Source organism: Alosa alosa, chromosome 4 (assembly GCF_017589495.1).
Source record: "Alosa alosa isolate M-15738 ecotype Scorff River chromosome 4, AALO_Geno_1.1, whole genome shotgun sequence".
Taxonomy (NCBI): Eukaryota; Metazoa; Chordata; class Actinopteri; order Clupeiformes; family Clupeidae; genus Alosa; species Alosa alosa.
In genome coordinates this window covers 20840122-20854738 of record NC_063192.1, presented here as the reverse complement: position 1 = coordinate 20854738, position 14617 = coordinate 20840122, and the positions used below count along the sequence as shown (strand labels likewise).

The 14617-nt window shown below is 40.7% G+C and overlaps 1 protein-coding gene across 2 annotated transcripts in view; it reads left to right on the top strand.

Moving 5' to 3' along the window:
- bsna (bassoon presynaptic cytomatrix protein a) overlaps positions 1-11410 on the top strand; it is a 110780-nt gene extending 99370 nt beyond the window's left edge. For both annotated transcript variants that reach the window (XM_048240610.1, XM_048240609.1), the window contains exons 12-13: positions 967-1053; positions 6077-11410. The gene's annotated coding sequence lies outside the window, so the exon portion shown is untranslated. The remainder of the gene's footprint in view (positions 1-966; positions 1054-6076) is intronic.
- Positions 11411-14617: the final 3207 nt, after the last annotated feature.

Sequence of the window (14617 nt, the reverse complement as noted above, 5' to 3'; positions counted from 1 at the left end):
TTTATTTGTATAATGAAAGCACCGTTTTTATAGCCATCCATGTGTGTTCACTTCTGGCTCCTTTGCTATCATTTTGGTAACTATAACGGCTATTTGACGTCTTTAGAACACTAAACATATCGGAGGTGCCTAATGTTGAGTTACTCCAACCAAAACTCCGATATTGTTTGCTCCTCCAATTTGTCTGTGACGTAAGCATGTGTGAAAGAATTGCTTGAATAGTCATGTGAAAATTTTTGAGACTGCACTTTTTAATATTTTATCCTGTACTGTATAATAAAGTAATGCACTGGAATGAATTTGACACTAATCATGAATATAAATGGAACAAGAAATTACCATTTCACTGAGTGATTTGCATGTTCAGTCCTTCTTAGGGTATCTTTATTGAAAGAGTACAATGAGGCAAAGGCTAGTAGTATTTGGTGTTTTTTTTAACACAGGGTGTGATATTTCATGTAAAGTGATATAGCCGATCATATAGAACTCCATGAAATATCACACCATTTTGTGGGGCCTAATTTAGCACATAGGGTTTGCTACACTATGCTGTACTTGTGCTGGCCTATCCCATTGGTAGTCTTTCAATATGACATGTGTGTACAGTAGAGCCTCTCTTTTACTCTACACTGCAGCCTAATGATTTATTCTACTTGTCCTTCACCCATCATAAATATTTTGCCATACTGTTTTGCATACCAGTGCTATGCTAACTGCTAACTGCATTAAATCTTTACTGATGCCCAAACTGCAGAATGTTATTTAGATGTTTTATCCCCTTCGTCAAGTTTATTTATGTAGCACATTTCATACACAGGGGTCATTCAATGTGCTTTACATAAACAAAAGCAAACAGTAATAGTGAATAAAAACATAAAATGGCAATAGTTAAAAATAGTTCAAACATTTTTAGTAACTGTGTGATTGGTACACACTGACTGCTGTCGCTTGCTATCTGTTTTTTAGCCAACCAGGACCGGAAGCACAGGATTCCTCACACTCCAGGCCTACGGAGTAGAGAGGCCAGACCGCCTCCCCCTGGCAGACCAGACAGTAAGGAACATCACTAACAAACCGGAAAAAAAACTAAAGCTGGTGACAGGATACATACTACAAAACTGTTTGTTTCGGTTGCTCACAAGTTATGTTAAGCTCAATATCCTATCCTAAGTCTAATGCATGTATGCTCTATATGTAACGGTAGACATTGGGCTCTGTAACTGCAGTGAGTAAACTTCATGACACATGGTGATGGCACTCACAGTTCTTTTTAAACTTTTTTAATTCAAAAAAGCTTAAAAAAGAACTGTGAGTGCTATCCTTTATTCATACAATAATTTCCTGTATATTAGCCGCATTGTGTATAAGCCGCAGGACAGTGTTTTATGCAGGTTAAAAGAAACAAACCCATATTAATACCATATTAACCTCATAGCTGAAGAAATTTTACAAAATCAATGTATAAGCCGCGTCTAATAGTTGGGAAATTACGGTAAAGTTTAGATTGATACTCAGGAGGATTTAGCACCTAGTTGAACCTATACTAAGGTGTTGAGCATGTTAGTCCGTTTGTTTTACATTTACATTAAGAAAAGACTCATATGGGTTTTTAGCCTCCTTTAGCATGCCTGCCTCCTAATCCAAGGTGGTGAGTGTTTATGAGTTCATGCCCGCGGGGCTGGACAGCACACTCATCACAACACAGGTTACAACTACAGTACAATGTGGAATTTGAGTATGCTAAGATGTACCATACTTCAGAAGCTGAGTATCTTAAGGATGTAGACTCCCCAACTCACATTCAACTTATATACATGAAGGGTAATCAATCAGGTTATTGCTTAGGAGGTTTTACAGCCAAACACATCTGGTGATAGCTTGTAATTGTGCTTTTAGCCATCTACAAATGTGTCTCCAGACAGTATTAATCTGATAGATGATCCCTCTGATTAACCCTGGGGGATCACGTTTCACACGGTATGCGCTGCACTTGCCGCTAGGTTGCTCTTGGTTGATTTTCAAAGATTTTTGTTGTGCTTGCCGCCGGGCTCAGAACAAAATACCTATGATATTTCAGTGCGCCGCAGTCAAAGTTCAACAAGATTGTGGCAAAAGTGTTTGCCAAAGTGGCAAAATGCCGCTTGCACTGCGCTTTGCTCGGCGCAGCGGCAGGCCAGGTCTTGCAAGCCATTGAAAATAATGGGTTTCATAGCGCAGCACTGCCGTGTGCATGCAATGTGATCCCCCTTGACTCTGGCTCTGCTTATTTTATTTCTGATCATGAAGACATAGTGACAGTGATTTAAGGATGCTGATATTCTAGTGCAACGCCATGTTCTCCTCAGCAGTAAACAAGTACAGTTTTATGACCTGCTCTTAGGGTTGTAAGTCACCCTCGAGTAGACAGAATAGAGGCTGTTGTAAATTCTGAATAATATTATATAATATACACTTGAATGATTTAAATGTCTCCATAATGTAGGCTACGAAAAACAATATTAGAGGTTGCTGTGCAAAACAGCAGGAACAAGAATTGTTCTTATGTACTCTAACACACCAAAGTGCACAAGCAAATGGTCCAGAAATCAACACACACACACACACACACACACACACACACACACACACATACAGACACACACACACAGTTAGAAGAAGTTGATGTGATACACAACACATCATGATGAGGTTTCTTCCTTGGTAAGGGAGTTTTTCCTTGCCCCTGTTGCTCTTGGGTGCTCCTTGTTGGTGCCCCCCACCCAATCCCAATCCTCCCCCACCTTTTTTATGCAGCCCTTGCCACTTAATCTACTAAACCCCTCTTCTACTGCACTTTTACCCCCATTAATGCACAAATAGGCTGACACCAGACATAATTTCACTGCATTTCTTACTTCCAGTAACTATATGCATGTGACAATAAACTTCCTTGTATCCTTGTATCCTTGTATGTGAATATTGTAATGGATACTCCCCCACCCATCCAGCAACAACCCACTCTTTAGCTACCTATACACACAAAAACACAGGAAAAAAACACTGAGAAACAAGCAGGAATCCCACAGAACACATGCACACACACACACACCCATCCCCACACCTACACACAAACACACACACACACAGATAAACACACAGCTTTCAAAAACAACCTTCTATCAGGCACTGCTTGCCCCACTGAATAATGCATGGGGCTGGGTCGATAGAATGTTCTTATGAAGAGTTCATATTCGCTGCCAGTGCACTCTTCTGTACATCCCTTACCGTTACCTAGCCCGTCAAGTAACAGAATCTGTCGAGCCCTGGTCCCTCACTCCCTGATGAGATGTGGGTGGAATTGTGTTTCCGGCCCCCTGGGACCCCCCCATCTCACCACCCCCTTTCTCACTGAACTCCACCCCCCTCCATGACAAACCTACACTGCTGGTGGACAGTAAGGCGAGGATTACATCAGCCAGCGGCAGCGGCAAACGTAACGCAACGCTCAGATCATAAGGCGAGGATCACATTAGGCAGCGCCAAGCAGGCAGCGGCAAGCGTAACGCAGCGCTCAGACCATAATAGGTTCTATCTCGTTCCTATGGTAACACAAACGGTTTTCCTTGAATACACTCGCGTTGCGCTTTTAAAGTTGAACCAAGTTCAACGCTCAGCTTATTCAACGCTAGCGTTATACGCCAGCGTAGCCACTGTTCCGCTGCCGAACCATAGAGAACAATAGGAAACCTGCCGCTGGCTAATATGATCCCCGGCTAATAAGTTTTATCTCATTCCTAAGCAACACAAACAGTTTGTCAATTGAATAAGCTCGCGTTGCGCTTTGAAAGTTGAACCAAGTTTAACGTTCAGCTTGTTCAACGCTAGCGTTACGCCAGTGTTGCCACCGTTCCGCTGCCGAACCATAGAGAACAATAGGAAACCTGCCGCTTGCCGCTGGCCTTTTCTGGAGTAGGTAGACGAAAAGATCCTCGCTCAGCTCTCTCTCTTTTTCTATCTGCCTGAGGGGGTTCAGAGCAGCAGGTTGCTGAATGATATTGTCTGACAGATAGAATAATTAAGTTTGCCATGTTTGTTATTGTTATTATCTTGATTGAGAAGATAGTCTTAGAATGTGGAATGTAGAATGTACGCCAGTGAGCATGCCATTTTTACATTGTTACCGTAACAGTCAGAGGATATAAAGGTGTATGTGTGTGCTCTGTGGTTATGAGAATATTCAGTAGCGAGCATCTTTAGTGCCCCAACTAGCTGTGTTAGCTGTGCTATGCTCTTTGAGTGTCCTCAGCACTGCTAAAACCTACCGCTAAGTGGTCCACACACCACTCACTTCTAATAACCTAATTCTCTCATACCCCTCACAGTCAACATGGAGTATGTCTGTGGAAATGTTTGATGAATACAAATCGTTCCTGTAAGAAAACTTTTTAATTTTACATTGTTTGAACAAGTCTGCTATTTTATATTCAGCTCACTCCCTCCTCCAGAGTCGCTCTCTCTCTCGCTCTCTCTCTCTCTCTCTCTGCCTCTCTCTCTCGCGCTTGCCATTGAGTTGTTGTGTTTCTGCACTAGAGACACAATTCCACACATAACTAATCTCACTGAGACCAGGGAAAGACACCAGTGAGCGGACTGTTCCAGCACATTCCCTGCAACCCCACTTAATAATCGCTTATGCCTGAGGCAAGAGCTAATTCGCACCAAAGGAACATAAGAAACACACATTTTGTGTGTGTGTGTGTGTGTGTGTGTGTGTGTGTGTGTGTGTGGGTGGGTGGGATGGGGGAGCATTGTTTGTGCCTGTGAGATGAGAGCTTTGTGTGTCGTGTAGCAGACAGCAATCATGGAGGCTTGATGGCATTCTCTGGCTCCCCTGCCTGCCTCTGATTGCAGTGTGAGTGCTCTGCCTCTCAGGGACTGATCGTTTGTTATGGCGTGCATCACCGGAACTATAGAGCTCTTAATGTCCGCAATTACATCAAACGGGCATAACTGGCAACCAGGGGGCTCAAGGTTTTTGTGTCTGTCGAAGAGGCAGAGAGTGGTGGTCAATAGTGGTCTAGTCATAATCCTACTAAAGGAGAGGCATGCTACTGTATATGTCATACTCTGGTCCATTTTTTTTAAAGTATATTTTTTTGGCCTTTTTATGCCTTTAATAACAGGATAGTGTAGAATGACAGGAAGCGAGTGGGAAAGAAAGTCGGGGTGGGATCGAACCCGGGTCGCCGGCGTACGGTGCAGGTCCCCTAGCCAGTCACGCCACGGCCGGGGCCATACTCTGGTCCATTTTATAGACAATTAGTATGATTGTATCTAGTTGTCATAAAACAGTTGATCGGACAGTCATGGTAAACTAATTCTCTTAGTTCATTCATTCATAAATTGTGCATTTATTTAGTGAAGACACCTACAGTAGCTGTGAAGTTTCACTCACCCATAGTGCTTCCACAAAAATGTTATATGGTGTGTGTGTGTGTGTGTGTGTGTGTGTGTGTGTGTTTTGTGTGTGTGTGTGTGTGTGTGTGTGATAGAACCATCCATCTGTTATAACTGGGACATTTCTAGGCCTTACTTAACATACTCAGTGAGGTTCACCAAGTACCTCTCTCTGTTGCAAGAAGCACACACTGACAGTGCAGCTCTTATGTGAAAATGGATGGTCACAGTGACCCTCATACCCACAGAAGCAGCAGTGCGCTATGGGGACGCGGGGATAGTAAAGATGTAGTTAGAGATGAGTCATGCTATTATCCAATCAAATTGACCACAAGGGATTAACCGAGGAGTCAGGGTCACAGTCAAACGCTAGTGGATCGGGTGCGCAGTCATTACACCAAACAGATGTTTTTAATGTTGCAGATTTTGCACAGTTTGCCATTTTGGCTCACAAGAACTAAATTTTTTTTTAAACTTTGCCAGAGGCTGACCAATTTGATTACATAATATTACACACGCTGATGCATGACCCCTTATAATCATGAAACTCCCTCACCATCTTGTGGTCAAATGTGAAATTGCACTTGGGTTTAATCTTAGGTGCTCGATTATATTTCTGTATTCTCTCCTTCTCATTCAGATCGTTGCAAGGTGCCCACCAATCCAGTTGCCCATACTCCGGCTAATGATCACATGGCCAAAGAACCGCGCCTTTGACCACCCATCCTCTACATTTGGTGACCCCTGACCTTTGCAACTCGAGGGCCTCGGATAACTCACAGCAGAAGGAGAGCATACTGCAGGTGTCTTCTTCCATCTTTTTGCCTACAAGGAAGGAGAAAGCAAGGTGCAGAGAGAGAGAGAGAGAGAGAGAAAGATGTCTGCTTCCTTCTCACTGTCTCTACGCTGTGGGAGAGTCCATCAGAGACCTGAGGGCTAACCACAGAATGGGAAATCCTTCAAGAGGTCATCATTCGACCAGTCCAGAATCTGGAGTTCACGGGCATCACGTTTGGGCAAGGCCACACCAGGCACACATGCTTTAAACACTGCCAGGGTAAGCAAGACAGAGTGTGCCAAAACAGGGGGTCTCTGATTCCAAACTCCTGTGCTCGGATTACGAACTCCAAACTCCCCTCTCGTGTGTGAAAGTTTATTTAAAAAAAAATGCAAAGAAGACAAAAGAACTTCATTGGTTTTTCCAGTACTTTATAAGACCTTCTATTTTTGACGAATAGTGGAATAGCATTTACAAGGAAGTGGAAACAGAAAAAAAAAGTTGACCACGACAACACAAATGTCTTCATTGTATGCTAAGTTTTTATCTCTACATTCCAAAATGGAAAAAAAAACAAACCCGATTTATTTCTGAATGCAGACTACTTCTCGTTCATTCTTACTTTTGACCCTCTTGCAATGTGTTTAAAGAAGTGTAAAATGGATTTGGACTGCATGTAACTTTATATCCAAGACCTTACACTGTTCACCATGTCTAACACACAGTGGCCGTAAGACATTGAAGAAAATAAAATAAAATAAAGTCAAGGTCGCAAAGAGAGAGAACCTAGGCAAAAAGCAGAAGATGAATGCAGTAGACGAACGGCTGAAACGTAGGAGAAAAGAGCGGAGGACTGGCTCGAAGGTGGGAGCCCACTAGGGCCTTGGTTTTCGTCTCTCAGCCATTGCAAAGCCATTAAGAAAACCTGGCCATGACGTCTGGGTCTTGGGATGGGTCCCAATACACCCACAACTTATTTTGCAGTCGTGGAGTTTCTTACAGTTTTGTCACCATGTTATTGCGCTTCATGAAGTTTGCCTCATTTGCTTTTGGTTGAGGAGATACATCGCCTTAATGCTTTCAGTTGTATTTTAATTTAAAATTAATTTAAATTAATTTATATACTTGACATATTTTTTATTCTGTTATTACCATAAGGCTTAGTTTCTTCACACTCTGGCCAGTCTTTGTATATATCAATAAAAAAAATAATAATAGTAATGTCAGGCCAATCATCGGTGGAGAATATGTTAATACTTTTGTATTTTGATTTATGCTTTGTTTTTTTAAGTCTTTATATAAATTATTTATTGTTTATTTTTCCAGTCATCACTATTTCTACAAAGGCCATTCTGCTTATTTATGTTGAGTTATCTTTGTTTGTTTGAATGTTTTATTATTATTTGTGAAGATGTAAAAAAAAAAGCAATAGTGCGTGACGGTCAGTCAGTCAAGAGCACAAGCATGTGACGTTTCTAAATTAGTGGTCAGGAATGTGACACCTCTGACAGTGACTCTGAAATGCCCTGTTCACTTGTCTCTGGCGGCTCAAATCTGTCCACTGTCCAACATAGAACTGCCTCAAGATTCCCATTTCCCACAAGGCTTTGCTGTAGCTTGCCTCGTTCACAGATAGTTACTGTGCATTGAATCTCCTAAATCCCCTATAGTCCGTGGGAATGGATAACCAACAAAAAGAGAGAAGTTGGAATTGCCCATCCTCCTAAAAGCTGTTGTGAAATAGTCTCAGACACCAAAAGGGCACATATCTGGGAACTGAGGGTTCCTACTGTATGGTGATCTACTGATTCATACTGACAGAGGTCTCCTCTCAGGTCTGGTTTCCTCCATCTTCTATGGGCTCTGGCACTGTCTGTTCATACAAATCTTTGCTTGAGAGGGCTTGAGAGGTGAGTGGACAGAATTGGGCCCCAAATGACATGATCATGTCTCTTGTACGATCAAGCTAGGATCAAGCATGTTTTGGAAAAAAAAGACTTCAGTCACCTTGATATCGTTGTACGTTTCCTGTTGGTACTGAGTGTATGTGTGTTTGTGTGCCTGGGTGTGTGTTTGTAAACATGCGTGTGTATGCGTGTTTCTGTTCATTCAAAAACAAACAGAAAATGAGATAGGAAAAAATCAATCAAACACAGGGGGAGGTCAAGAACAAGTCTTCATTTTAAAAGTTCTATGCAATGATTACTATTTGGTTTCAAACAGAATAGAAACACCATCAAATAAAACACAACCCTTGTCATATCTATGGAAAATACAAGAATCATTTTAAAGCAAACATGAAGTTAAAAGGATTGACTTGTTTGTAAATAGCTACTTATAATGTCAGGAATTGAACTATTAAAACAAATCTCTCTCTCTATATATATATATATACATATATAAATATTTATTATTTCATTTTGAATTTTCGTGGCATGATTGAACCCCCTCTCACACATTCCTTACATTGGACCCCTGGCAGATGGGGTTTCCAGTGTCCACCATCTTCACGCATGGGTTTATTGGTAGCATGGAAGTCCCCATCGTACGGTTTTGGTCAGCAGTGTGCAAGTAACCTAAACTCCAGCATTCGGCTGCCAGATTATGCACTTGTTATTCCATTATTTAAAAAAAAATTATATATGAATATATATTCATATCTATGAATTGACACAGGGCCTACATTTCAAAATAGATGTATAAATGAATGAAGAGCTATATTGGAAAATATAGAAATATAAGTAAGAAAAAAGATGGAGATAATATATTGTGTACAGCTATATATAAAATATAAAAGGGACAAATCAGCAATGAAAACCAATTTCAAACTAATCTCATAAACAAAGGAATGCCCACATATGTTGACTTGGTCATGATCTAGCGTCACTAATTGTCTGTAGTTCATTCCTTTTTTGGGGCATTTGAACTTAAAACTGCAGGCTATGGGAGTTTTTGTGCAATATGAAGCATGGCTGGAATCCACTCTGGCAGCTCTGCTCCAGACGTCTTTTTCAACAGATTTTGACTTCTTAAACTGCCAGACGTCATTCCAGTCATTGTTATGAACCTATCTGCCCCAGAAAGGCTGTGGACTGCAGACAGTACTTCAGAGCAGAAAGACAGAGACTGTGCGCTCACAAGCAGAGCCCTGACAACTCGCTGGTTCACCTCTAATCCTCGCAAATACTATGGGTGTGTCACACACTGCCTTTACAATAGATAGGACAGACTGAAGGAGATGTGTGCAGTGTGTCCTGTCATCGTATTAAAATTTCAAGATGAAATCTAGAGAAACAACTGACTGATTTATACGTGTATGCTTGCGATATATGCTTGTCCATGTATCAGATTATTCCTTGTATACAATGTTCAGATTCAAATCATACCTTCACAGTAGAAATGTGAGTGGAAGGGGCCTTTGTCAAATTAACATGACCAAGTAACTATATGTGTTCATCCCACAACATGCAAATCCACACTGTACTGCTATGTATATGTTGCCATAAGTTAGATGTATAAAGATTTACATATTTTTTGTAACTACAAATTTATTAAATAGCAATCTGAATATTATTTTATCATAAAATAAATAGATGTGTTGGTACACTGATATATCTATAGGGCAGAAAATATGAATTGAGAGTAAACCTTTATCATTATATCTTTATAAAAATGGAAGTAAAATAAGCAGTCATCATTCTCATTTATCATATGTGAGCTTAGTAACTTTTTTTTCCATAATAACTATGTTTTGGCTATCCCTGTTGTACCACTGAAATGGCACACTGCCAAAAAAACAACTTTCTCAGATGTAGTCTGTCTATACGAGTTCAGAATCACAAAACCGGTCTTTAGCAGTTGAGCTGTGAAAAAGGTCATTGTATTTAAATATTGTTTGTTACCATTTAGAATGACTGGTGTGTCATGTGTCAGAGGACGTTTATTCTTGTGTTCAATCTCTTTTTGCCTCAGGAAAGCACACACTAAATGCAGCAAGGCGAATCAAAAATGGGGACGGCATATGCATCGCAGTAAGGGCTTAATACAATACTGGTCAACAGAGAAAGCCATTTTCTTACCGTCCTGTCCCATCCTGAACAACTGTTGCCTGGACTATGTGGGCCTCTGACGTCAAGAGTTTGACTGGGGAATATAGACCCATGTCTATTTTTTTTTTATGCCAACCAAAAACAGTAATACTCTCGCATGTGATTAGCATTGTAGCTGTGCTGATTTGCTCCTTGTCTGGGTCAACCTGGGTGGGTAGCCTACAACAACAAAGAGCCGCAGAGTTGAACCCAAATAGTGTTTTTGCGGGTGAGACCGATATTAATCCTATGGCTCGGACACATTCCATAGACAACCCACTTCCCCCTTTGTGCATCCCCATCCATTACTACCATCAGGGAAAAACATCATCGTACACTTGTCTTCTTTTTGTTTTGTATTTGTTCATAAAAAGTAACAAGTGCATGACCTTTTGCAGCAGGCCCCCCTGTTTCTCCCCCAGTGCCAACTGGAAGCCCAAGGGCAGTCATTTTCCTCACTGTAAATACCAGGAAAAAGAGTTATGAACAGCTCTGTAAAACATGTAAATCTCACGTGTACAACGATCACCGGGCATGGACAACGTGTAGTGTATGTCACACAGACCGACCTGCCAAATGATGTGCTTTTTGTGTATAAAAAAAATAAAAAATTAAAAGATAAAAATGACACATTGTTTCCAAAAACGAATTAAAACAAAAAAAGCATATGTGTGTATGTGGCCAGCTCGTGCAGAAAATTTAAAAGTTGTATTTGGAAACATTATTGGTCTGTGTAGAATTTCTATACATGTTGTGTTTGTAAAATGGGATGAGAAAGAGAGAAAAAAAATCTTTCACAAGAAAGACCCTGGCTTCCATCTAATTTTGAGTAGGGGGATGAATGGAATAAGAAATTCAAATGAAAAAAATTAAGAGAGAAGTAAAAAAAACTAAATGATTTTGAAAACGAAAATGTTACATTCACTGTTGTAAGTGCAATGAGCTATAATTCATGTATCCATCGTAAACCTTGTGTATGTTTCAGTGTATTCCTGTAAGCAGTTGTAGTAGACTTGGTGCATCATGTCATGTAATGTGATGAATGAAATAATGATCCTACAATACATTTCAATCAGGAAAAAAGAATAAACGAGAATTTGAGAAATCAGTCATGTATGTCAACTTTATGTGTTGTGATCTTTGTGTAACCTACTAGGCCTAAGGTAGGATTCTCTCTATACCTCACTAAGGAACAGGTAGACAGAATGCCTAAAACAGGTCTACATCATTTCAAGGTCTATGGTCTATAGACAGAATTCCTATTTTAAAATTATTCAATTATTTCAATTTGACTGCTCACTCAAGTGGACACTGGGTTATGCTATAGCCTAATCTGGATCTGTAACTCATATACTTAAATTGTTATCATAATAGTTAAAGTTAAAGTTGTCTGATATTTAGCACACCCTTTTATCCAAAGCGACACAAACTCACAATTGCAGTAATCAAACCCAGGTCAACTGATCGACAGTCAGAGACGTTACCACTGCCCCATAGTGCCACAGAGGTTGTAGGCCTACAACTAAACGGTTGCCTGGCTTTGACAAAGCCTAGGCTATTCATGGTACAGGCTTGCCAAGTTCAACTCTAGGCTATTTACGCAATTTTCTCAATGTACAGTACTAGGCTACATTTTCTTTGTGAGTCTAGTGTTAGATATAGACTAGGTGATTGATGGTTTGCGTTGAGCAATATGGTGTGTTCATGGAGTGAATAACATGGGAAAACATTTTTCCAAGCGGAAAAGTTGTTGTGAACACCACCTCATGTAGGAACAACACCCTGGGCGTTGTGTTATCAAATTCTCACTATGTTTTTCTGAAAACTATGTATCGAAGTATATGTTATGTATACCAGAGGCGGACATCCCGGGTTCAGAAAGTCCTGCCAAAGTCCTGCCAAGTATTTGATCCAACCATTTAGTAAACCAGCTCATCCTAATGAGCAGTCAGGTAGATCAGATAATTAGTGATGTCACCTGTGTTAAGTGCACAGGTAGAAAGAATATATTACAGGACTTTTACTTTCTGGAACCAGGATGTCCGCCTCTGATTTTTACTCAATAGTGAGTGAGATCTAGTCATTTTAGTCTTATGTCCTAGTAGATCTCTTATTCAAATGAATTGAATTTTCAGTTAATAACAGTGTTTGTGCAATATCTCCTGAGTATGTTGAAGGATCTACATCGAACCTGGCACTCTTAATCACCATGAAGGCCAGATGGACCGACTAGGTATTCAATGTTGTAGGGTCAAAGTCATACTGTATGGAGTCATTCAAGAACACACTGTTTGCAAGATATCTCAACACATTGAAGGACCTTCAGCAACCCTGGGACAGTTAATCACTATAAGGGGTAGATGACATGATTAGCTTGTCATCATTATTGGGTCAAAGGTAAAGATTGCATGGGGTCTTACACAAAATATTGTTCAACCACAATGTTTCTGCAATTCCTATTATACGTTGTCATGCTTTCTTACTGACATTTTTATTCCTCTTTTAGATTAGATTCAACTTTATTGTCATTGTGCAGAGTACAAGTACAAAGACAATGAAATGCCGTTTATGTCTAACCAGAAGTGCAAAAAAGTGCAATGTGATATACAAAGTATAGACATGTGGTGCATAGACAGGACAGGATATATAGTGCAGTGCAGACAGTAGTATACAGTTAGTTTACAGAAGGTGGTTTACTGTAACATAAATTCAATATAAATATGTGCAGTGTATTAGCAGTAACCTTATCAGAGCAGACTATAACTATGGCTATGTAGTATGAACAACATGTACAGATATGTGCAGAGTAGTAGCACAATGTCCACCTCCTTGTTGTCCCTGTCACCGGGATGCAGAGCTAGAGTTCAGTAGGGTGACAGCCGCAGGGAAGAAGCTTCTTCTGAACCTGTTGGTTCAGGTGTGGAGAGACCTGTAACACCTCACGGAGGAGAGTGGGGTGAACAGTCTGTGGTTGGAATGAGAACAGTCTTTGATGATGCTGCAAGCCTTACGCAAGCATCGTTTGCCCTGGATGGCCTCGATGGAGGTGATGCGTTGGGCAGTTTCCACAAACCTCTGCAGTGCTTTCCAGTCGGAGGCTGAGCAGTTGCCATACCATACTGTGACACAGTTGGTGAGGATGCTCTAGATCAGTGGATCCCAAACTTTTTCTTCCGAGGGCCAGCTCAAAATGCCTGGCTCTAAGAGAGGGCCAGAGACTCGGAGTATATCAGTAACCATAAATAACTTACTGCTGTGAACAGTCTACCTTAGTTGAATATTCCATTACATTTAATCATAGGCTACTGTAATTTAATACCATTGCTAGCTGTGTTTATATTGTCATCATGCCATATCAGTGTAAAATGTAGCTCAAATGAAATATTCAAAATGTGTGAACTCTGAACTCTTTGCATACACTGCTCAAATTGTGAACAAGCAATATCCTACAAATAATTTAAAGTTCTCAAACTATGAGAGTTTTATGAAGTGCTGGCAAAAACATCTGAAATGACCACTTTCACTCACCTGATGAGAACTTTGTGAATTGTGAATTTGTATGAACATTTGAACGAGTGGATACAAAATATAAATAATTATCCCAGAAAGTCCCAGAAATATGATATGAATAGAAGTTAGTTAGTTATTAGCAATTAATTGATAAACTTTTAGAATACTTTGAGCACTGATACAGTCAGCATAGGCCTCTTACATTGTTTGCAAGTAGGCCTACATTTCATTCCGTTTTCGATGGCAAACGCGAAACAGTGCCAAAACAACCACCAGTGGACAAAAAGAGTATTACATGTGTACTGTTAAGACTCCCTATAAAGAATTCATGGGGGAATTACGGAGGTTATAGTTTGACGATGTCATACTCCCATGCGGGGCAGATGCTATATACCTTGGACATGTTTTGGGGGGCCACCCAAAATAAGGTGGCGGGCCGTTGTTTGGGGACCACTGCTCTAGATGGTGCAGCGGTAGAATTTCACCAGGATCTGAGGAGACAGTCGACCTTCTTTAGTCTCCTCAGGAAGAAAAGACGCTGGTGAGCCTTCTTGATCAGAGTAGAGGTGTTAAGGGTCCAAGAGAGGTCCTCAGAGATATGGACACCCAGAAACTTGAAGCTGGTGGCACGCTCCACCTCAGTCTCGTTGATAAGAATGAGGGTGTGTGTGCCAGCTTTAGACTTCCTGAAGTCCACAATTAGCTCTTTTTCGTCTTCTTGGTGTTGAGAGCCAGGTTGTTGTCAGTGCACCACGATGTTAGATGCTGGACCTCCTCCCTGTGAGCCGTCTCATATTTGTTGCTG